At 37.6% G+C, this 26,177-nt stretch overlaps 1 protein-coding gene across 9 annotated transcripts in view; it reads right to left on the reverse strand.

Annotated features, from left to right (window-relative positions):
• Window positions 1-26,177, reverse strand: part of WAC (WW domain containing adaptor with coiled-coil) — a 98,577-nt gene that overhangs the window by 60,791 nt on the left and 11,609 nt on the right. The window contains exon 1 of one of the 9 annotated variants that reach the window (XM_012474200.3): window positions 17,076-17,095. The exons of the other annotated variants lie outside the window; for them this stretch is intronic. The gene's annotated coding sequence lies outside the window, so the exon portion shown is untranslated. Of the gene's footprint in view, window positions 1-17,075; window positions 17,096-26,177 lie in introns of those variants that run through there. 9 annotated transcript variants of the gene reach the window in all.

Genomic DNA, 26,177 nt, shown 5'->3' on the forward strand with positions numbered 1-26,177 from the left:
ACAATCATAAGAAAAATCAACATGCATTAGCAAAAGGAGTAGCTGTACTTTGAGGACTGGCAGTGTATACCAAATCCAGTTAAACTCACCTGCTTACTGTCTGAGATCAACAGCCACTCTACCATGTACTTATTTTGACAACTGTTAATTTGTTTTATGCCCAAGGACTGACATTAAACAGTAAATGTTAATTTACTTAAAATATATTCTTGATTTTTTTTTAATTAAAATAGTCAATACTTGTCTCACCCTACTCTCAGCATTCACACACACAATACTCATTCAACAAACATTTAATTTATTGAACATTTACTATATGCCAAAGCTGGTATAAGACACTGGAAGAGTAAGTTAGAAATTACTCCTCCCTGGAGTTTTGCCTGATTTTCCAAGCTTTATTAGGCATCAAATGAAACTGAGGTGCTTTTTAAGAATCCTAGTTCCATACCACCAGTTTGTCATCGAACTTTCAGATGTGTTTAACCTCTCAGGTGATTCTGATAGCCAGGTTTAGGAACTACAGATCTGCTGTACTTACAACATATACTACAACCTCTTCAAGTCTCCTATATCGTTTACGGCAGAGTAAGTAACTTTCGGTACTATATTTTACTCTAATTTTTTTTTAACACAACAGCAGTATAGTAAGTATGAAACTTTGGTATAAATGTCAGACTCTAGATTGTGCCACTGCTTTCTGCGCACTCTAATAATTTTTAAACATCTCGAAAATAGAAAGTGACAACAAAATTACCGCCGAAAACATATAGCTCAAGAGTTTGATAGGTCCAAAATAAATTATCTTAAATACATTAAACAAAAAGTGTATTTGTTATACAGTATGTATTGCATAAAATTAAAGTGCAATTTGTCCAGGAAAAGTTGCAAAATAGAAACCTAATTTGATACATTTACTAATTAGCATCTAGCAAATTCCTTTTAAAAATTCAGGTAACTGTATAATTACCCACAGAAGAATGTAATCAGAGGACAATAGATAAAAACAGTAACCATTTATAATACTATTTGATAATTGTTGACATTGAGCGAAGATTATTCTGCTTTTAACTGTCATTAGAACATTAAGCAGAGCCAGGCAGGGTGGTGCACAACTGCAGTCCCAGCTACACCAGAGGCTGAGGCAGGAGGATTGTTGAGCCCAGGAGTTCCAGGCTGCAACGAGCTATGATTAAGCCATTACACTCCAGCCTGAGTGTTAGAGCAAGACCCTATCTCTTTAAAACAAAAACAAATAACGTTAAGCAGCTAACCTACCATATGAATTTTGCAATTGTTTCTTGGGAATTTATCACAGAGATACAAAAATGTCTGTTCACCCAAGAATCTGTACATGAATGTTGTAAGAGCTGTACTGCTAACAGCCAAAACCTGGAAACGATCCACATTTCCTTCAGTGGTATATGGTTAAGCACATTGTGGTGCAATCAATCCATGAAATACTACTCAGCAGTAAAACAGGAACACGTAATAATGTGGATGATTTTCAAGGGAATTTTGCTACGTGAAAAAAGGACATTTAGAAAGGGTAATACCATACCATTATACATGACACATTCCTGAAATGACAAAACTAGAGAGATGAAGAACAGATTAGTGGTTGCTAGGAGTTAAGGAAGGTTAGGCTGTGCCTATAAAGGGTAGCACAAGAAATTCTTGTGATGGGACTGCTCTGTATCTTGACTATGGCAATGGTTGCCTTAACCTATTCATGCAACAAAACAAAACAAAAATAAAACTTGCATGGAACAAAATATAGACACACACAGTGCATGCGTATCTATTAAACTCTCAATAGAGTCAATGGATATTATCATTATCAATTTTGAGGCTGTCACAGTATACTACAGCTATGCAAGGTGTTACCATTGTGGCAAACTGGATGAAGGGTATACTGAATTTCTCTGCATTATCATTTTACAATTGCAGGTAAATCTACAATTATCTCAAAATAGTTTTCTTTTCCCCTAAAAAAACTAGCTAAATATAAACAGATGAGGTTTAAACCCAAGTATAACCCTTATGTCTATTCTTCTGCCTGTTAACAAGCATGAATAGTGTGGTTTTGTTCTCTCATTGTTCCTAATGATAAAGACATTGTTGCTGGATGTTCTTTTGTCACTACTCCTCAGTATCCCCACTAAAATTCCTCAATCTCCACTAATATGTTTCATCACTCCTACTCCTCCTCTAACCACCATGGCCTCTTAGTCTTCTCTTGTTCCATTTCTATGACCTTCAATCAGCATCAAAACTTAGTCCAAAAACTCATTTTTGCCTTCTAGCTACAACACTAAAATCTGCCCAAAGGACATTTTCCCTTCCCATTGTTCTTGTTCCTAGGGTGCTTTCTTTCTTTCTTTCTTTTTCTTTCTTTCTTTCTTTGTTTTTTTGAGATAAGGTCTGGCTCTATCACTCAGACTAGAGTACAGTGGCACAACCTCAGCCCACTCCAACCTCCACTTACCAGGCTCAAGCTTTCATCCCACCTCAGCCTCCCAAGTTGCTGGGACTACAGGTGTACACCACCATGCCTGGCTCATTTTTGTATTTTTTTGTAGAGATGGGGTTGCCTTGCCCAGGCTGGTGTCAAACTGAGCTCAAGGGATCTGCCCACCTCAGCTTCCCGAAAGTGCTGGGATTATAGGTGTGAGCCACCATGCCCAGTCTTTTTCTTCTACTTTCAGTTTAAATGGCGTTTCAGAAAATAAGCCTCTATTCAAAGAATATTTTACTATAATTCTCTTTTAAAAATACTGTATACTAGGCCAGGCACAGTGGCTCATGCTTGTAATGCCAGCACTTTAGGAGGCAGAGGCCAGCAGATCATGAGGTCAGGAGATCAAGACCATTCCGGCCAACGTGGTGATACCGTCTCTACTAAAAATACAAAGAAAAATTAGCTGGGCTATGGCAGCATGCGCTTGTAGTCCCAGCTACTCGGGAGGCTGAGGCAGAAGAATTGCTTGAACCCAGGAGGCGAAGGCTGCAGTGAGCTGAGATTGTGCCACTGCACTCCAGCCTGGGTGATAAGAGCGAGATTCCATTAAAAAAAAAAAATACTGTATACGAAATCTCTTGTGTTGCTATCATTAAATTGACATAAATTTAAAACATGTTGAAGAGCTAAAAAAACTAAAGATACCTTATGTTAAAATATACTATGAAAATTCCCAAACTTAACTGATTTCTGTTATAAAATATAGCATTTTAAGAATTATAACAAATATTTCCTAAAATAGAAAACGATTAGCTCTTTTGTTTTTCCTCCAAAACCTCACTTGTTTTGCCTCCTAGAATGTAATCACTAAGGTTGGCCATTAAGTGAAAATTAAGAAAAGGCAGAACTACTGGGTATTACTAAACTTCCCAACTAGAAGGAAAAGAATCAAATTACTTTAAAAGTGTAATGCTCGGCCAGGTGCAGTGGCTCACACCTGTAATCCCAGAACTTTGGGAGGCCGAGGTGGACAGACCCCTTGAAGTCAGGAGTTCAAGACCACCCTGGCCAACATGGTGAAACTCCATCTCTAATAGAAAAAAAAAAGTTACTAAGAAAGAGTAATGCTGAAAGAGTAATATAGTTCTTTGTACTTAACTTCAAAGAGATTTTTTACTCAAACATAAAACACAAAATAAGAAAATAAAATTTTTGATCACCTTGTACAAACTAGTAATTGTTACAGATTTCAGACAGTTTCATTTACTCTTCAAGAAAATCTTTGAAGGAGGTAGTAAATAATACATTTTTCAGTCTGAAAAACAAATTTAAAGGTGGGAGGGGGCCAAAGCCACAAGTGGAAGACAAACACAGGCTAGAGTTTTTGCCCTAATGCTAACTTTGTTTTCATTGTGTCGCTGTCATTAATGTACTACAATCTACACAACATCTGACATTTGGTTACAAGATAGCCACAATGTAATTAGTTTAATCTCTTCAAATAAGCACAGAATGAAATGCCTAAATGTTGTCAGTTTTGTTAATTTTTGTTACCTTTCTTATCTCATAAAAATATGTTCTGAAAGTATAATCAAATTCAGAAACAATAACATTTACTCACCAAATCATATTTTGGGCATCTACTATGTGCAAAGACAACACACACCAGACCAAAAATCATGTTGTAAAACGATCAGATCAATCATTGAATTTCAAACAAATTTTCAAATATTGTCACTGCTCTTAAGAAACTGGAAAAAAACCACATAGAAAATCTATTAGAAAACTGGCTGGGCCTGGTGGCTTATGCCTGTAATCCCAGCACTTTGGGAGGCCAAGACAGGCAGATCACTTGAGGTCAGGAGTTCAAGACCAACCTGGCCAACGTGGCAAAACCCCGTCTCTACTAAAAATCCAAAAATTAGCCGGACGTGGTTGCACCCACCTGCAATCCCAGCTACTCGGGAAGCTGAGGCAGGAGAATCACTTGAACCTGGGAGGCAAAGGCTGCAGTGAACCAAGATTGTGCCACTGCACTCCAGCCTGGGTGACAGAGTGAGACTCCATCTCAAAATCTATTAGAAAACAGAACTAATCTCAGCTGTCTGTAGCATATTACAGATCATAATCAGCTCCTGGGTCTCTGCACCCTACCTGCTTCTCATCCTTACCCTTACTTCCCAACAATTCCAATTCAATGGGGGTAGACGGGGGCTGGGAGGGGATGGTTTTGGGGTGGAATGATTCTACCTCAGATGATCAGGAAGGAGCACATAACCTGTGCAGTTCACAATAGGGTTCTCATGCTCCTATGAGAATCTAATGCTGTGGTTGATCGGACAGGAGGCTTAGCTCGGGCTCTAATGCTTGCTCGACTGCCGCCTACCTCCTACCTCCTGCTGTGCAGCCTGGTTCCTAACAGGCCACAGAAAGGTAAGGGTCTGCAGCCCAGGGGTTAAGAACCCCCTGGTTTCAAAGAACCCATATCATTTCACCCATTATCCCAACTAGCAAAAAAGTTTAAAGTTCTATAATCCTTATTTTTCCTTATAGGGTCAAATTCCATTAAATATACACATGCCCTAATGTAAGTTGTTTTATGCCATCTTTCAAAAACAAAACATCATTTAAAAGTGAACTTTTCATTTGGGTTAGATTCCTGTCAAAGGAAAACCGGTAAAACTGCATTTTGGATAAGCTCAAAATAGAAACAAAACAATCAAATTAACGGGAATGGCAAACACCAAAATCTGGACAATTCTGGGAAGAGCAGGGTTAGAGAGTAAAACGACTGAGAAAGGTAGTACATATGTGTAATTGAGCGGCAGGTACCCAGTTCTGGAGAGCTGTATATCATCACCTTGTAGCTAGTTCTGTAACGTGGACATCAGTATTTCATATTAAAAGATAGAACGTAAGCTAAAATATTTTGAAATATTCCCAACTCCACTAATACTGCTCTCCATTAATGTCAATAACCCCTAGGGTGCAGATCCTCAGTTCTTACATTATTTGATCTACTGGCAGACCTAAGGCACAGTATACACTCACATATTCTTGAGACATCTTCATTTGGCATCCAGTAGACATTCTCTAGGTTCTCTTCCTACCTCACATGCCACTCCTTCTCAGTCTCATTTGCTACTAGTCTCTCTTCATATCCTTGACTCCTAAACATCATAGTAACACAGGGATCACCCCAAAGCCTTAACTTCCTCTGTCTACAGCAGGAGTGTACAAATCAGAAAATCTGTCCACTAGTCAAAGCTGGCAACAGTCCTTCATCTACATCTTGCCTGTGACTGCTATACAGGCAGACTTGAATAATACTACATTTGCAAAAGACTCTGTAGCAGCAAAGCCAAAAATATTTACATGTGGCCTTTACAGAGAACCTGCAGGCTCCTGGTCTTCACTCACTTTCTTTAAGAGTCTGAGTGGAATATACTAGTTTCACAATTTTAAATTCCATTCACATGCTGATAATCTCAGCCCAAATCTGTGCCTTCAACTCTAGACTCTACCTACTTATTTGCCTACTCAACATCTGTTTGGTGTCTAAACCAGAATCTCAGGTATAACACAACACACACACACACAAAAAAAAACGAAACTCTTGATCCTCCTCACACCACAAACATTTCACTCTACAGTCTTCTTCATCTCAATACACAATTCCAGCTAATGCCTGCTTTGGCTAAAAACCACCCCCACTCCAAGCTCCCCCGACACCCAACCACCACAAACTCCCACTCCCAACAGGATCTTGCTTTGTTGCCCAAGCTGGAGTACAGTGGCATCATGACAGCTCACTAGACCTCCTAGGCTCAAGCTATCTGTGATTACCCCTTCAGATGACCCCCAACACCCCAGCAACTGGTACTACGGGTGTGTACCACCATGCCTGGCTTTTAATTTTTTAATTTTATTTTTTTGTAGAAACAGTGTCTCACTATGTTGCCCAGGCTGGTCTTGAACTCCTGGGCTCAAGCAATCCTCCCATGTCAGCCTCCCACAGTGCTGGGATTACAAGCATGAGCCACTGCGCCTGGCCTTATTCTTCCTTAACTTCCAGTTCATCAGTTGATTCTTTCAAAATATATCCAGAATCACATTACATCTATTGTCATTACCCTAATCCAAGTCATTCTATTCAGAGGAAAAACCAAAATCCGTTCCAAAAGCCTGTAAGACCTTACATACATGGCCCTTGTGAGAAAGAAACATCTATCTGAGGAATGTAAACCCCTTCATCAGGCACAGAGAGTTAATGAAATGTGACAGGAGTCATGTCTCACTCCCCCCTCAAGCTAAGCAGTCACCATTTGAAGCTTCCTGCTATGTGGGTTCTAGACTGACCCCAAGTAGCCATAAATTAACCTAACAATGATATACTGGACGCCTTAACTTATCCCATAACAATGTATGACAATAATCAACGTTATTTCTGTAAACCAATGGGAACTGTCATCAAATATCCTCGTATCAGCCCACTCCTTGTTTCCTTGTCTTTACAAACCTGCTTGTCACAAATGCCAAACAGAGCACTTTTCAGTGTTTCTGGGGCTGCAGTCCTCAACCTTGGTCCAAACGAAACCTCTACATTAATTTTGCCTCAATTTCCTTCTTAGGCCAACTCTTGTTACCCCTTCCCTAAACTCTATTGCTTTCCCACCAGAAAGATCCTGGTAACTATCTTGTTTAAACAAACACTCTCACCATAAGGCTTTGACATTTACTATTCTCTGCCTAGAACACACTTCCCTCACTCCCATAACCACATGCCTAGCTTCCTCGTTTTTACATAGAAAAGCAATTCCTACTTCCTACTACTTCCTTTATCTAGTTTTGTTTGTCTACAAGAGAGCACTACCATTTACTACTGCACCCAAGAAAACATCAGATTTACGTAAAAAAAAAGTTTCTCGAGAGCAGAGATTTAACTAATCTGTTGTCTACAATACCCACATACTTGACATACTAGGTTGCTTATTTGTGTACTACATTAGCATCTTATGGGAAATATTACACCCACCCTCATGCTTTATTTTACACATTCTATTTGTTATATTAACAAATTCAGCTGGGTTGATGTGCACCAAATGAACTACACATATTCGTCATTCTAGGATTTTCCGATATTCTCCAACTTTCCAATAACACCTAAAGCAACACTTGACTTCTAAGGGCCTGCCAATTGTATCTAGTAAAAAGCCCACAGTGCACAAAAATTATATTCTACTCTTTGCAATGTATCTTTATTACAGGACAGCACCACCTCTGGATTCCCTGAATTTCTTGAATGCACCAGACTTTACTGATTCATTGTAAAGCAAACTCACTATTATTTTACTTGCTTTCGTTAATACCCACAATGTTAGTCTCTGATACAATGCAGTAATGAAGAATAAGGTTAAAAAAAAAAATAGAAAAAAATAGAACATACACAGGTGGTTTACTTATGTCATTTTTTTTTACAATTTATATTTATACAAATAGATTGTTATACATAACTCAAAATAATTAAAATTAAAAGGCTCAAATCAGCGGTCTGACTGAGGCAGAACACTCAGGCTTCCTAATGAAAATGAAACAAACTCAGCCAATCACAGGTGGCCAAATGGGTATTAGTTACATTGTCTTGAACTTCCCACTTAGTCCAATAAGGCAATTGCTCAAACATTAAGAAATCAAATAACTTCTTTGCTTTGCTTCTGCATTTACCCTATATAAGCCTTCCCCTCAAACACCGCAGGCTGAGCTCCCTAACTGCTTATGGTCTGACTGTAAATCACGTTGCTCAATAAACTCTTTAAAATTTAAACATCAGAGAACAAAGTGGCAATAGAAAAAAAGGTGAAAAATAATTTCACAAAGTTTTCTCTCTGAAGATTGAGTTTGCTTGTAGATAATTCATAAGGAAAGAGCTAGGCCAAAAGATGATCCAGAGCGAATTTCTCAAAGTGTTTCAAGTGACCCTAAGAGTATTTTCTTAACATCGGTCAAAATCTACCCAAAGACATTTTCCCACATTCCAGGACCACTTTAACAAAGCTGTTCCTTTTTTTCTTAAGACACAGATCTCATTTTGTCCCCCAGGCTGGAGTGCAGTGGACCAATGATGGGTCACTGCAGACTCTACCTCCTAGGCTCAAGCAATCCTCTTGCCTCAGACTCTTAAATAGCTAGCTGACACCACAGGGGCAGACCACCATGCCCAGCTAATTTTTAAAATTTTTTCTAGAGAAAAGGTCTCACTATGTTGTGTTCAGGTGGGTCCTGATTACCTGACTTTAGGTGATCCTCCCACCGGGGCCTCCCAATGTGCTAGGATTATAGGTGTGAGCCACCACACCCAGCCTACAGCTATTCATATACTTCCTAATTTTGATTGTTTACAAAGGAAAATCTCTATCCTTTATATAACTAATGACACTGTATAATATTGACAGTTTTATAGTATTACATTGCTTCAACAGGTTGTTTTTACTGGCAGTGAAAATGCATTAAATTATGCCTAACATTTTATTAGTCAATAATACAAGGCACTCAAATTTATCTTTAAAAACCTGGCACAGGATATAACCTATATTACCACTTGTTATTAGAAAAAGACTCTTCAACTTAAATAATCCTGACTTATACCTATCAAAATTCCAATGAAATTTTAAACACAAAAAATCCCAAAATTTGTATGGAACCATAAAAGATCACAAATAGCCAAGCAATTCTGAGAAAGAACAAAGATGGAAGTATCATAATTCTTGATTTAAAACTATCTTACAAAGCTATGGTAATAATAAACACACACCAATGCAACAAAACAGAACACCTAAAATAAACCCATATTTCCATGGTCAACTAATCTTTGACAAGGGTGCCAACAATAAACAATGAGGAATAGAAAGTCTCTTTTAAAAATGTTGCTGAGGAAACTGGATATCCACACACAGAAGAACGAAACTGGATTCATGTCATACAGCATATACAATCAGTAACTCAAAATGAATTAACAACTGAAAATATAACATCTTGAGACTGCAGAACTCCCACAAGAAACCGCAAGGGACAAAACAGCTGTTTGACTTTGGTCTTGGCAGTAATTTGCAAATACTACACCAAAGCACAGGCAACAAAAGCAAAAATACATGTGACTGTATCACACTAAAGAGCTTCTGTGTGTCAATAAAGAAAAAAATCAACAAAATGAAAAGACAACCTACGAAACAGTAGGGAATATTTGCAAACCATTTATCTGACAAGGAATTAAGTATACAAAACGTTTCAAACACACCAGCTTAATGGCAAAAAAAAAAATATATATATATATATATATAAATATATATATATATTACTGGGCAAAGAAATTGATTTGACCATTTTAAAAATGTACAAATGGTTGACAGGTATATTAAAAAGTGCTTAACATCACTAATCATCAGAGAAATGCAAATCAAACTGCAATGATCTATTAGCTCACAACTCTTAGGATGGCTATTATAGAAAAAAAACAAGAGACAAGTGTTGGTAAGCGTGCAGAGAAGAGGGAACCTTTGTACAATATTGGTGGGAATAACAGAAACTGGTATAGAGGCTTTCTTAAAAATTAACAATAGAACTACCATATGGTCCAGCAAACCTACAACTAGATATATATCCAAAGGAAAGGAAATCGGTATCTCAAAGAGAAACCTGCACCTCCATGTTCACTGCAGCATTATTCACGATAGTCAAGTCATGGAAACCACCTAAGCGTGCATTCACAGACGAGCAGATAAGAAAAATGTGATATATATTACACAGCAGAATATTATTCAGTCTTTAAAAAAGAGGATCCAGCCATTTCCACCACGGGTGTACCTGGAAAACTATTACGCGAAGTGAAATAAGAGACACAAAGAAACAGAATGGCATACCTTGTTTTATTGCACTTTGCATGTACTGCTTTAAAAAAAAAAAACAAACTCACAAATTAAAGGTTTGAGGCAACCCTGCATTGAGCAAGTTATCAGTGCCACGAAACAGCATGTGCTGTGTATGTGTCATATTTTGGTACTTCCCACAGTATTTCAAACTTTTTCATTATTATTATATCCATTATTGTCATTTGAGATCAGTTATCTTTGTTGTTAGTATTCTAACTGTTTTGAAGCCCCAAAAACCTTGCCCAGGGCAGATGGCAAACTTAACTGATAAACACTGCATGTTTAGACTGTTCCCATCTCTCTATTGAGACACAATATTGAAATTAGGCTAATCAATAACCTCACAATGGTTTCTAAGTGTTCCAGTGAAAGAAGAGTCATATAACTCTCATTTTAAATCAAAAGCTACCAACAGTTAAGCTTAGTGAGGAAAACATGTCAAAAGCTGAGATAAGCCAAAAAAAAAAAAAGATGCTTCTCTTATGGAAGTTAGTCAACCCGTGAGGGCAAAGAAAGTATTCTTGAAAATTAAAAGCACTACTCCAGTGAACATGCAAATGGTTTGAGTGATCTAGATAGATCAAATCGGCCACAATCTTCCCTTAAGCCAAAGCCTAATCCAGAGCAAGGTCCAACACTATTCAATTTTATTGAAGGTTGACAGAGGTAAAGAAGTTGCAGAAGAAAAGTTGGAAGGAGGCTAGCAGCAGTTAGTTCATGAGGCTTAAGGAAAGAAGTCATCTCCAGAACATAAACACCCAAGACCAAGCAGCAAGTATGATGGAGAAGCTGCAAGCTATCCAAAAGACCTAGCTAAGACCAGTGATGAACGTGGCCACACTATGATTTTCAACGTAGATAAAACAGCTTTCTATTAAAAGAGACTTTCTATGATTTTCATAGCCAGAGAGAAGTCAATGCCTGGCTTCAGAGCTACAAAGGACAAGCTAACTCTCCTGTTAACAGGTTAATGCAGCTGCTGACTTTTAAGTTGACGTCAATGCTCATTTACCATTCAGAAAATCCTAGGGCCCCTAAGAATTACACTAAATCTACTTTGCCTGTTCTCTAGAAATGGAACAAAGGCTTGATGATAGCAGATCTTTTTGCAGCATAGTTTACTTAATCTGTTAGGCCCGCTCTTGAGACTCATGGCTCAGAGAAAAAAAAAAATTCCTTTCAAAATATTTCTACTCACTGATAAGGCATCTCATCACCCAAGCGCTCTGATGGAGATGTACAAGAAGATTAATGTGGTTTTCATGGTTGGTAAAACAAGGCATGGATCGGGGAGTCCTTTAGACTTTCAAGTCTTATTATTTAAGAAATACATTTCATAACGCTATAGACAACATAGACAGTGATTCCTCTGATAGATCTAAGTAAACTGAAAACCTGAAAGGATTCACCATTCCAGATACCATTAAGAACATCAGTGACTCATGGGAGGTTCAAATATCAACATTAACAGGAGTTTAGGAGAAACTGATTCCAACCCTCACAGACGGCTTAGACAGATTCAAGACTTCTGTACAGAAGTACTGCAGATGTGGTGGATATAATAGGAAGAGAACTAGAATTTGAGGTAGAGTCTAAAGATGTGGTTGAGTTCCTGCAATGTTATGACAAAACTTGAACAGATGAGTTGCTGCTTGTAGACGAACAAAATAAGTGGTTTCCAGAGATAGAGTCCACTGGTGAAGATGCTGTAAGTGTTGTGGCAATGACAACAAAGAATTTAGACTATCACACAAACTTAGTTAATAAAGTAGCAGCAGGGACTGGAGACTTGAAAGGACTTGGAGACCTCAATTTTGAAAGAACTTCTACTATGGGTAAAATGCTATCAAACAGCTTGCATGCTACAGAGAAATCTTTCATGAAAGAAGAGTCAATTGATGTTGCAAACTTCATTGTCTTACTTTAAGAAATTACCACAGCCACCCCAACCCTTCAGCAGCCACCACCCTGTTCAGTCAGCAGCCATCGATATTGAGGTAAAAAGCTCTATCAGCAAAAACTCACTGAAGGCTCAGATCATAGTATTTTCTAGCAGTAGAGTACTTTCAAATTAAGGTATGTACTTTTTTTAAAAAAAGATATAATGCTACTGTACACTTAATAGACTACCCTATAGTGTAAATGTAACTTTTTATATGCACTGGGAAACGAATAAACAAAAAAAACTGACTAACTTTATTACAATATTTTCTTTATTGCAGCAGTGTGGAACTGAACCCCACAGTATCTCCAAAGTATGCCTGTGGTCTGTGATATTACTTATACCTGGAACCAAAAAACAGTCAAATTCATAGAAGCAGAGAGCACAATGGTGGTGCCAGTGTTTGGGGGTGGGAGAGGCGGCAAAGGGAAGAATGAAGAGATGTTGGGCAAAGGACACAAATTTTCAGTTGTAACATGAACAAATCCTGGGGATCTACCATACAGCATGGGTAGTAATGGATGTATTAATTTAATTAACATATACATAATGTGTATGTATATGAAATCATCACATCAAATATTTTTGACTTTATCAAATATTTTAAATATTATGTATTTTTAAAATAATAAAGAAGGTATATAAAGAAATAGTTTCTAAATGAAGAAACTACAGCTCTCATAAACCTTAAACCTTTTGAAACAGGGTTAAAATATAAGTAATTTTTCCAGCAACAAAATTCAAGTTTCCAGCCAAAAAAAACGCCTTGACTTAGCAGTCTTTCAGGAATACAATTAGAATGTAATCAGTAAGCAATTACCAGTATCAAATGTCAGGAACAATCTACACTTAAAACTAGTACACATTAAATGAATTAAAGTGGCTATGTTTTCATTTAACTAATGAATTCCAGCAGGAAAAACACCGCATTCCTAAACCCAAAATAGTCCATTTATATAGAGGCTAAAAACCAAGTGCTAACGTAAACATTTCACAATTATGGTGACAAACATCTGAAAAAATTGATGCAAGCAAGGCACTAAGAAACAGGAGGTACTTCCCTAGAAAGCAAAGATTTGTAAAAATCTTTACAAAGTTATACATGTTTCTGTGATTTGAATCAAATGGTATTCCCAAGGTTCCCTACTGTAAACCCCAAGTGACAAAAAATGTTACTAAGAATTAAAGTACATGAGAACTAGCAACATCAAGTGGATTCTATTTAGTCCTAATAGATTATACTTGCTTTCTTTCATTAAAAAATGAAAGCTACTTTTCCAAACCTTCAATTATAATTTTTGAAGTTATTAAATATATTTAAATTAAATACAATTTTTAAGTTTCAATTTAAAGTATATCCCAGACTTCTGGCCACGAATCATACCATGGGATTCAATTCTCAGTTTCTCAATTCCACTGTAACTCTTCAACTGTACAACATAAAGACATGGCTGGCATATTATGTGTATGATCAATAAAACTTTCAGGAGCACAAAAAATGTGCAGACATTTAGATCCCATCAGCCAAAGGTTCTCTTGCTCACTCTTGAGTGGGACTAGGTGGCATTTTCAAACCCTGCAGGTCAAATGGTCCATGAAACCAACGAAAAACAATGGTACAAAGTTCCTGATCACACAAAAGAAGTCAGAATATTTCTCTGAAATACACTGAACTAAAAGTATATTCTGAAATACACTAAAATGTTGACAAGATTATCAATGGCTGTATGTTTTATAGTATACATTCACTTGTTAAAAAAAGAAATAAAAACTTCCCTAGACCTTAAATAATTGCACTAGATATAGTCTTTAAGAATAGATATCTAAGTCTTCTGGTAGGAAAAAAGATTAATGAGACCAAGCATTTGAATAACCTGTTATCTGCCCTGGATACAAACCATGGTACCACAGATGTCATGGTAATCCTTTTGATTATTTCACAAATTCAGTATGTTACTGCTCTTTAGTAATTCTTAATTGCACATTTTATATATTATTTTCAAAATACCTAAATGGCAGAGGATATCTAAGATACCCAGTAAGAAGAAACAGCAAAGACAAGACTGTAAGTGACAAAGATTCTTTGCTCGGCTAAACTCTTCTCAATCTTTCACTAGGCCCTTCTGTGCAATTCCTTGCAAAGTCCAGTTTTAACAAAGAACTCTGGCTAAGACAGTTTATTAAGAACACTCTATGCTCTACACCTGATCAGGGTTCTCATCCTCCACCATCTCCCAGGTTGATGTCTAATCACCCTGGCAAATATTCAGCAGGAATCCTGCTTAGTTGGTGTCTTAGTTTTCTGTTGCTGTAACTGAACACCAGATTGTATAATTTATAAAGAATAAAGGTTTACTTAGTTCACAGTTCTGGAAGCTGGAAATTCCTACAGCATGGTGCCAGTGATCACATGGCAAGAGGTCAAGTGCACACAAGCTCAGGTCTCCTTTCCTCTTCCTACAAAGCCACCAATGCCATCATGGGAGCCCTACCTTGGTGACTTAACTAATCTTAATTACTTCCCAAAGGCCCAACCTCCAAATACCATCAACATATAAATCTGGGAATTAAGTTTCCAACAAATAAAATTTAGCGAATACACTCAAACCATAGCAGTTGGTTTAGCCAAATCCCCTTTACCACTGATGTTTCCTTGTAGTAATTTTCCATCCACTGACTCCTACACTACTCTTTGCCTGTAAGTTCCCACTTGCTCATGCTGCATTCAGAGTTGAGCCTAACACTCCCACCAACTGCAAGACCTGGTTGCAGTGCTTCTTTTATCTACTGCAATAGTCCCCACCAAAAATCTTCCTTACTGTGCTTTTAAACAAGTATCACTGAGTATCTTCTCTAACATAAGGCAGGAATGTGCCTGGAATGCTCAAGGAACTACAACGTTCATGTGACTGAGTAAACCCTAAGTAAAGAATGTAACTCAGAGACATGAGGTTGGAGAGGTAGGGGGCTAGGCAGGAGTAACAAAGGCATAGGGCCTCATGACCCACTTGCAAGGACATCTGAGAGGGTTTCAGAAGAGTAACTTGACCTAACTGCTGCATAAAGACACTGAAGAGTTACAAAGTTGGAAAGCAGAAAGACCTGTTAAGGAGGAGGCTCAAGATTATTGGCCTGGCAATTGGGAAACTGTAGTTTCCATTTAACAAAACACAGAAGACCTGAGAAAAGCAAGTTTGGGAGGGGAAAACACACAATTCAGTTTCAGATACTAAAATAACTATCATCATAAATAAACTATTTTATGTGATAACGGATGTGCTAAGTAACCTAGACTGGGGGTTGAGGATAGACAAAGTAACTTTTAAGTTGAAGTCTGAAAAATACGGAATTAACTAGGCAAAAGGATCTGATGGAGAAAGAGTATTCTAGAAAGAAACAGCATGCGTGAGGTACCCAAGATAAGTCAGAACTCGAACCGTCTTCAAAGAACATTTTCAAAGAAAGAGCAAAGGGGAGGTATGGAAAAGTAGAAAGATACAGGAGCTGGCCACTGCAATGTCTGTACTTTAAGGGCAATGGGAAGTCAGTAAAAGATTTTTAGAAAAAGAATGAGCAAATGTGCTTTTCTTAAAAGGTGATTCTGACTGCAATGTGGAGAATAAACTGGTGGGGAATGGTGGGGTAGTATGACTCTTCTTTAACTCAGGGCAAGAGACAGTCATGGCCCAAGCTAGAAAAAGTGAACAAATTCACCAGTTATCTGTGGATATTGGGGATAAGGGAGCATAATGACAGTAAAAGAATCACGAGCTAAGCAAAGTGAAGGAAATCAAGATACAAAAATGAACTAAGGTTAGTACAACCCCTACTCAGTGGTTCCTAGTGGTTCCTTCCACTCCACAGCAACAGAAGCAAACAACTTTACAAATATTTGCTGATTCTAGATATCTACATTTTGATAAAACCCCACTTTCATCAAAAATAAATCATCACATTTAGGTATAGTCATGTCTCAGTATCCATGGGAAACTGGTTCTAAGATGCTTCCACTGACACCAAATTCCACAAATTCTCAATTCTGTTATATGAAATAGTGTATTATTTGCATATAACCTATGCATATCCTGTGTACTTAAAATCATCTCTCTAAGGCTGAGTGCAGTGGTTCATGCCTATAAATCCCAGCACTGTGGGAGGCCAAGGGTCTGATCACTTGGAGGTCAGGAGTTCGAGACTAGCCTGGTCAACATGGAGAAACCTCATTTCTACTAAAAATACAAAAGTCAGCCAGGTGTGGTGGTGTGTGTCTGTAGTCCCAGCTACTTGGAAGACTGAGGCAGGAAATCTTTTTTTTTTTTTTTGAGACGGAGTTTCGCTCGTTACCCAGGCTGGAGTGCAATGGCGCGATCTCGGCTCACCGCAACCTCCGCCTCCTGGGTTCAGGCAATTCTCCTGCCTCAGCCTCCTGAGTAGCTGGGATTACAGGCACGTGCCACCATGCCCAGCTAATTTTTTGTATTAGTGGAGACGGGTTTCACCATGTTGACCAGGATGGTCTCGATCTCTTGACCTCGTGATCCACCTGCCTCAGCCTCCCAAAGTGCTGGGATTACAGGCTTGAGCCACCACGCCCGGCCCTGAGGCAGAAAATCACCTGAACCTGGGAGGTAGAGGCTGCAGTGAGCCAAGATAGAGCCACTGCACTCCAGCATGCGTGACAAAGAGAGACTCTCTCTCAAAAGAATAAAAAAAAACAAAAAAAACAAAAAAAACCCTCTAGATTACTTACCATATCTATTATAATGTAAATAGTTCTTATATTCTATTCCTAGGGAATAAGAAAGAAGCCTGTAAATATTCAGTAAAGACACAACCATCCTTTTTTCCCCAAAATATTTTCTATCTGTGGTTGGGGAAACCAGAGATAAGGAATCCATGAATTTAGAGGGCTGACTATATTAATATTTACTCTACTTATATACCTTAACAAACTTAAAACAGTAACAACTCTTCCCTCAATCTTAAATAGCACTATAAAACTCTATAATGCCTTTGTTCTTCAACACCATAACTATCTTAAGTAAAAAAGAAAAAGCCATACATTTAAAATACAAATATACAAGAATTTGAAATATGAAATTCATTTTTCATTAAAAAAAAAACCCACCAGAAATAAAAATTGTATTTGCCCAGTGGATTAGGTTTAAAATGCTTAGTATCTACTATTTCAAGAGTCAAAATGAGTATTTCCTGATTTAAGTATAAAATGAATACTGTATCTGGTGGGCAACTTAAGATTTACTAAACTGAAAGCTGTATTAACAAGGTTACAAACTAAATCACTTTTTATATAAAAATGATTTGTAAACAAATAGTAAATACAGTACATAGAGCAAAAACTATAAAAGATTTCTGTATATAGTCATTTTGAAAATTTTCAACCTTGTTTCTCAATTTAAACTTAATAAATCCAGAGATAAGTATTTTCCTGTTCTATCCTTCTCTATACACTAATGAAAATATTAAATGCTGGAAGAAAACATTCCATTTGTCTCCACTCAAACAAATGAAGCCATAAATACTACCTCTAGGAGGGTAAGTTACCATGGGCTGGCAGGACACAGAGCAAATATTCGAAAACAGAAATTAAAGTACAAAAATCAAAAGGCTCTCCTGTAAAGGTCTCAAATCATTTATTCAGAAAAGGACCTTGGAGATTATCAAATTCAAACTTGTTCTTTACTCAAGGAAGAAAAAAAAAAAAGCAAAAAAAGCAGCCAAGTGGTTTCAAGATTTGCTCATTGTTAAAACACTAACAACAAAACAAAAACGACAACATCCAGATCGCAACACTGTTCTAATACTTTTTTTCTCACCTTAATTCTTGTTACTGAGTTGACAATACTTTCTAGCAGCATACAATCCTAAAAGATACATAATATCCAAACCCAAAAAGGAACTTCCTCATACACATTAGATAGAATCCAGTCACTATTCAGAGTTCTGACTATATGATTCAAAATTTTCAAAGTTTTAAATTTTATTTGGTATAATTTCTTACGATGCTTTCACATTTACATTAAAAACCCAATGGCCAACCAACAAGTGTCTTCTGAAGTGACAATACACAAAACAAAACATAAGCTCTCTATATGCTTCCTTGCCTTCCACCATTGATATCAACATTAATGACATTGAAGAATTACAATAGAAAGAGGGATAGTATCTAATGTCACAAAGAAGAAAGAGGGCTAACAAACCAATGTAATGTACCACTCTAACCAACAAGTCTGATTTTATCCACCTGATTCTGATCAATTCTGAGCCTAGGCAGGAGAAAAACCATAATGATACGCCACTGCAGCATCCACAAAATAAATTAATGCTTTTTAAAGCCAGAAGACAGCTTTTCAAAAACCGCATAGATACCTAAGAATAATACTAAGAGGAAAAAAAAAATGAGAAGGTAACAAATAATGTGTTGATTTTTAAAAAGCAAATATTATTAAAATACACATACAAAGGCCGGGTGTGGTAGCTCATGTCTGTAATCCCAGCACTTTGGGAGGCCGAGGCAGGTAGATCACTTGAGGTCAGGAGTTTGAGACCACCCTGGCCAACATGGTGAAACCCCATCTCTACTAAAAATACAAAAATTAGCCAGGCATCATGGCGCACATCTGTAATTCCAGCTCCTCGGGGAGGCTGGGGCAGGAGAATTGCTTGAATCTGGGAGGCAAAGGTCGCTGTGAGCCAAGATCATGTCACTGCACTCCAGCCTGGGCAACAAGGCAAGACTCCATCTCAAAAAAGAATATATATACATCACACACAAAAAGTAAATAGGAACCATAAAAGCATTTGACTTAAGTCTAAAATGACATCAACTCTCAAAACATTTATTAATCATTTCTGAAAAACAATTTCAGATCCTACAACATTCACTCCAATATCTTAAGCTAATTCTTTAATTATTGGGGGTGGGTTTGACTATTAAAAACATAATTCAGTGAAAATACAGTAAATAAGGTAGAAGGCAAGCTGGCTTATATTGGTTCAGATCAAAAATAAGATGGGACTGAAGAGAAACCAAGACTGATCTGCTAGGCAGCCCCTGGCTTTTCCACAAGATGTGAATTCAACCCCCAAAAGAAAGACTTTTTACAAGTGAGCCACTGCTGGATTATAATAGCTTATATACTTTCCATAGGTTTACTTGTAAAAGTCATAGTTTCACTATCAAAATGCCCAAGCTCAACAGCTAAAGTATGCCTGTGTAATAGCTGCATTCTTTTTTTTTTCTCTAACACAAGTCACTTTAAATCATTATAGTCACTTTAGGAACAAAATCACAACATAATGAATCACCAGTTCAACACAATCAGCCATTCTCAAGGATACAGGAAATAGAGCACTACATCTGAGAAGTTTTAGGCATGTATAAATAGCTTCAAAAAGCTTATTGAATATTCAAATATAGGATATTTGGAAAACAGACCACCACTATCACCACCCCAAAATATCTCCCCTATTATTCTACCTAGTTTACTACAGAAAGCAAAACCATAAAAATCTCCTTCGCTAGTAAGACATGAATTTAACGGGGTTTGAGAAACAACAATTTAGAAAAGGAACAATTAAGAAAATCAGTAAAAGGTCTGAACTGCAGAATTTCAAATGTCACGTCATTATTCAAATCACATACAGCTTTCTATAGGATTATACTAATGCAAGGAAAACTAGTCTAACCAGCAGGGCTACTTAAGAGATTGATAATAGTTTGGAATGAGGCCATCAATTATATACACCATTTTTTTTTAAGTTTACATGCTTACAGTTTATACATTTTCCTAAAAGCTTCCTCCACAAATAAAGGCAACTTCCATGCAAACACTATAGGAACTCTGTAGTAGTAAACTCTTATGATTTTACTTTTATCTTAATTGCACTTTAAAAAAGAACTTTGAGGGACACCAATCTCTGAAGGTTACTGCCACTCACTTGTTTCCGAGTATGTCAAATGACATATAAGACATTTAACATTTTCAGTTGGTAAATAGTGTAAGGAAAGAACAAAGAAAAAAAGACATTTAACATTTACTGAGCACCTATATATACCAGACACACACACACACACAGAAAAATTGCTGCCTATTAGGAGCTCACAGTGTAGCAGGCAAACACATATGGAAATAACTACAAAGCTCTATAAAACAGCTATAATAAAGATAGGTTCAAGGAAGGCTTCATAAAATAAAGTGGGATCTTGAAGAAGTAAGAGGTTTGGCAAGGAAAAGAAAAGGTGAGGCAGGAGTGGAGAGAGGACAGTTTTGGCTATGAAAACACATACAATGGGACAACAGCGTAATAAAAAGATGCCTGGACTGGGTGTTTTTACATTACTAGATAGTAGAGAAAGCAGAGGGTGGCTGAGAAAAGATAAAGGTGGACTTTGGGTAATAGTGGCTCAGAAAACTTAAACTTTGGAGACCGAGTCTCGCACTGTGGCCCAGGCCAGAGTGTAGTAGCATGATCTCGGCTCACTGCAACCTCCGCCTCCCGGGCTGAAGCAATTCTCCTGCCTCAGCCTCCCAAGTAGCTGGGCTTACAGGCACCCATCACGAGGTTCAGCTAATATTTTCTATTTTTAGTAGAGACAGGACTTCACTATGTTGGCCAGGCTGGTCTTGAACTCCTGACCTCATGATCCAACCACCTCAGCTGGAATTACAGGAATGAGCCACTGCGCACAACCAAAACTTAAACTCCTTAAACTTCTAAGTTTTATTTAAAGCCAAAAATCTAGTCTGAGATGTTAACTTTCTGGCATGGATCTAACAGTTCTTTTCATTTCAGTATCCTCTCATGTACATTAAATAAGAACATTTCTCTGATGAGTATATATGGAAGCGGAGAGAAAAACTTAATTGGACAACTGTCATTAATACAACATAAGATGCATAAAATTTACGCTTTAAGAGTTAATGACTTAAGGAGTATGTTTAAATTTGTAGTTAAAATTTTTACTCAGCTATAAGAAATTAGACAACAGATCTGTAAACAAGACATTTTAATATTTTAAAACAGGGCAGTGAGTTCTAGAAGTTACCCCTAATCACAGGAGAAAAGAATCAAGGACAACTTCCCAGGCATTACTAAGGACAGGGAATATTCAAGTTAGAAAAAGATTTAGGAAGATTATCTATAGAACATTAGGTGGTAGGCCTGGAAATCAAAGGAGCAATAGTAGAAGCATGAGGTACCCACAGCTATACCCAGGTAGAGTTTGAAAACTGAGAAAGCAGCAAAGACAGAACATCTCAGGAAACAGTAACTTTTCAGTCGCAGAGCTCAAGAATGAGATTAAAACAGCAGTACAGAAAGGAAAACCAACACCATAAAAAACCAAGATGTTGGCCAAATGTGATGGCTCACACCTATAATCCCAGCACTCTGGGATGCTGAGGCAAGAGGATCGCTTAAGGCCAGGAGTTCAAGACCAGCCTGGGAACACGGCAAAACTCCATCTCTATAAAAAATATAAAAATTAGCCAGGAATGGTGCCATAGGCTCAAATACTTAGGAGGGTGACTCAAGAGGATCACGTGAGCCCAGGAATTTTTTTTGAGTCTGCAGGAAGCTGTGATCATGCCACTGCACTCCAGCCTGGGCAACAGTGTGAGACTCTGCTTCAAACCCAAAACAAAACCAAAAAAACTACAAAGATTAAGTTTCTTAGCTGTACTAGCCATATTTCAAATGCTCAAGATACATGTGGCTACCACATTGGACAGCTCAGACAGCAAATATTTTCAACCATATATTTGACAGAGCTGACCTAGACTTGTATTCCCAAATGTAAACAGATAACTATCAACAGCAAGCATCTGAGGAACCCAGTAGCATGGATATGATGCACCAAACTCAACCAGAAGACTTTCTGAGGAAATATACTGGACATAAAAAAAACTAAAAATAACCAAATTTCTCAGAGTATTTCTAAGTAAATCAGAGTCATAAAATTACAAAAAGCTATGAAAAATTAAAAGCAGAGCACCCAAAATAAAACTTGCAATAGGTGAATGAAATGAATACAGCTTTAAATATCAGAGAGTTGAAAGAAGATGCCAAGGGATTCTTGCCAGAATACAGTGTACACTTAAAAAGTATCTAACTACTGTACTTACTGTTTACCAAGCAAAAGAGAAATAGAATAGAACCAAAAGACATCTAACAGAAGTTTCAAAAGGATAACAGTCAGAAACAAATGAGAAGAAAAAAAGTGTGGCAGATGACTTTATAAGGAATAGGGTCAGACAAAAAGGCACTCAGCATTCAGGGCATTGTCCAGGGTCTTTAGAAAACTAAAATGTAGACCGGGTGTGGTGGCTCACGCCTGTAATCCCAGCACTTTGGGAGGCCAAGGCAGGTGGATCACCTGAGGTCAGGAGTTCCAGACTAGCCTGGCTAACATGGTAAAACCCTGTTTCTACTAAAAATACAAAAATTAGCTGGAGTGGTGGCATGCACCTGTAATCCCAGCTACTCGAGAGGCTGAGGCAGGAGAATGGCTTGAACCCAGGAGGCAGAGGTTGCAGTGAGCCAAGATTGCACCACTGCACTCCAGCTTGGGCAACAAGAGTGAAACTCTGTCTCAAAATAAATAAATAAATAAAATGCAATTTAAAAAATAAAACACACTAAGTAGAAGCTTACACTTACAAAGAGAGATTTGTGAAGTTTTAGATCTAAGGATAAAGAAGGAAAAAACCAGAACCTTCAAGCTGGGTGGCAGAGTAAACTAGAAGTCATACATCCCAATGGTGATCTACCTACAAAAAAGAACTAGGTCTGATATCAGCTTCTCATTTCCAACATTGAATGAACAGTAATCAGCATTTTAGAAATATCTTCAGGGAAAAAAAAAGATTCGAGGATAAATGGTTTTTGAATATAGCCAAAAGATCATTTATTCAGATATGAAAACAAAATGAAGATATTCTCAATATGCAAAGTCTTAGATTACCATTCACAAAAAGAGTTGTTAAGTCTGTTTTTTTTCTTTTGAGATGGATTCTCGCTCCTGTTGCCCAGGCTGGATGGAGTACAATGGCGTGATCCTGGCTCACTGCAACCTCCACCTGGGCTCAAGCCATTGTCCTGTCTCAGCCTCCCAAGTAGCTGGGCTTACAGGCGCACGACACCACACTTAGCTGATTTTTGTATTTTTAGCAGAGATGGGGTTTCACCATGTTGGCCAGGCTGGTCTCAAACTCCTGACCTGGCAATCCACCCACCTCAGCCTCCCGAAGTGCTAGGATTACAGGCATGAGCCACCACGGCTGGCCAAAAGTTCTAACTCTTTAAGCAAACATATATAACACATAAAGCAAAAAAAAAAAAAGAAAACGCTTTTAAAAATGAGAAATGAAATCAACTACGCTGGAAAATTATCCCATCTGTCAGAAAATGCTATATCAAAAATACAAAAGACATCCTACACAATTATCCATTACATAAAGAGCTTGATCTATTGACAGAGATCTTTGTACCCAACATGAAATACATTTTCAAATATCCAAAAAATATCGAAAAAGTACCCAGAAATAATAAAAATCCTAATTCCAAAAAGCCAAGAAAATTAGTATATAACAGAAAGCCTAACAGTGACTTACAAAACTGATTCATTTGGATTTTTAAAACACCCTTAACAGATCTGGGTTTTAAAAAAGACAAATTAAAACTGAAATTACATTTAGGCTTGAATAAAAAATGAGCTGACTCTTCCACTTTGCATCAAAACCTATGCAATATGAATAAAGCAGCAAAGTTTACAAAATTTACATGTTTAAATAATAAATAAAATTGGTCAAACTCAAAGGGGAGAGGAGTTTAAGGGTCTAAGTACTTTATTTTTCCAAAATAATTAACGCTGGCATTTATTTAACAGCTATATAAAAAAGGAACTCTAATAATTACATAAAAATATAAAATTAAGGTAGTTTACACTTAACTCTTATCTTTTTAAAAAATCAAAGTATCATAACTGAGATTCAGATATCTGTGCATATATTAAATATGAATGCTTAGGAGACTGACAAGGAGCCAGCAGGCAGCAGAACAGAAACCAGCTCCAATAACCATACAAAAGGCTGAAGGCAGCAGAGAATAGTACTTCCAGCAGCCTGTCACAAGCTGTACCCCAACTTCCCTAGCTTTCTTCCATTACAATGAATATTTTCACAATCAACAGGCACACAATTCTATGAAGTTAGAATTATTAAACGCAGAAATATCTTATCATGATCCTCTCTTCATCTTAGCCAAAGTATTCCAGGATAACATAATTCAATAGTATTGCTTTCTTAGCTACCAGAAAAAATTAGTTCTATGAATATAGAACAGGTCAGAACCTTTCAGAAGATGCCAACAGTAAGTCATGTTCTTTTGGCACACTGTCATACAAAGTCAGAAGTAATCAAAGCCTACACAGAAAGACTAGCACTATCTAAATATATCAACCACACACATTCTAAATTTCCTTTAAAATGCAAATACTAAGGGTAAACTTTTAGACATCTTTTCTTAACACTTAAGGTCAGCCAAAGTATCTCTACTAACTTGGGGGAAGGCTATTTTTCAAACCAAGATTAAAAACTAAATGAAGTTTACCACTGAATCGTCTCAGGACAGCTTTATGCTAGAGACCAGGGGTTGTGGTGGAAATGTAGTACCTAAGTAATATCTAAAGTAACACAAGTGGCTCCAGATACTACCCAATATTTCACTGGCCTGTCCAATTAGAAACTTCTCTACTGAGGGGCATTAGATACCCTTGCCACAGGATACTAAGTTAGCTATTTAATAGCAATTACTTACAAATCTTAATACTATCTGTGAATCCAGAAGGTGATAGAGAAGAAAATTATTTGAAACAAAAACATATTATATGATTTGGCAAATAATCTCTCCAATAACCATATTGTTAATGATATAACTCACATTCCTTAACGTCCACTTCAGAGTTCCTCCTCCCTTCTGTGGACTCTCCCTAAACCTGCAGTTTATAAATATTTAAATTAACCCAGTGATTATTTAAAAATTCAGTTTTTTTTTTTTTTTTTTTTTTAGACAGTTTCACTCTTGTTGCCTAGTGTGGCGTGCAATGGCACAATCTCAGCTGGCTGTAATCTCCACCTCCTGGGTTTTCAAGCAATTCTCCTACCTTAGCCTCCTGAGTAGCTGGGATTACAGCCATGCACCACCATGCCCGACTAATTTTGTATTTTCAGTAAAGACAGGGTTTCTCCATGTTACTCAGGCTGGTCTCAAACTCTCAACCTTAGGGGATCTGCCCGCCTTGGCTTCCCAAAGTGCTGGGATTACAGGTGTGAGCCACCACACCCAGCCTAAAAATTCAGTTTTCTAGGCTCCATCAACTATTGCTTTGATGCTGGGTAATTGGGATGGAGTCAAGTTGTAACTTTAAAAGCTTCTCAGGGGAGCCTAATAAGCAGCCTAATTGGGGAACCATTACTCTAAACTTGCATTGTTTTTTTGACAGTCTCACTTTGTTACGCAGACTGGAGTACAGTGATACAATCCTGGGTTTAAGCGATTCTACAGCCTCAAGCCTCCTGAATAGCTGGGATTACAGGCGTGCGCCACCACACCCAGCTAATTTTTGTATTTTTAGTAGAGACGGTTTCACCATGTTGCCCAGGCTGGGCTCAAACTCCTAAGCTCAGGTAATCTGCCTGCCTTGGCCTCCCAAAGTGTTGGGATTACAGGCATGAGCCACCACACCTGGCCGTTTTCTATTTTTTAACCTTTATATCTATCCCCCAAAATAGATGAACTGCAAAGTCCTGGAGATGGACAAGTGGCAAGT

This window comes from Aotus nancymaae, unplaced genomic scaffold (assembly GCF_030222135.1).
Source record: "Aotus nancymaae isolate 86718 unplaced genomic scaffold, 86718_ANA_hifiasm-v0.15.2.pri h1tg000077l, whole genome shotgun sequence".
Classification (NCBI taxonomy): Eukaryota; Metazoa; Chordata; class Mammalia; order Primates; family Aotidae; genus Aotus; species Aotus nancymaae.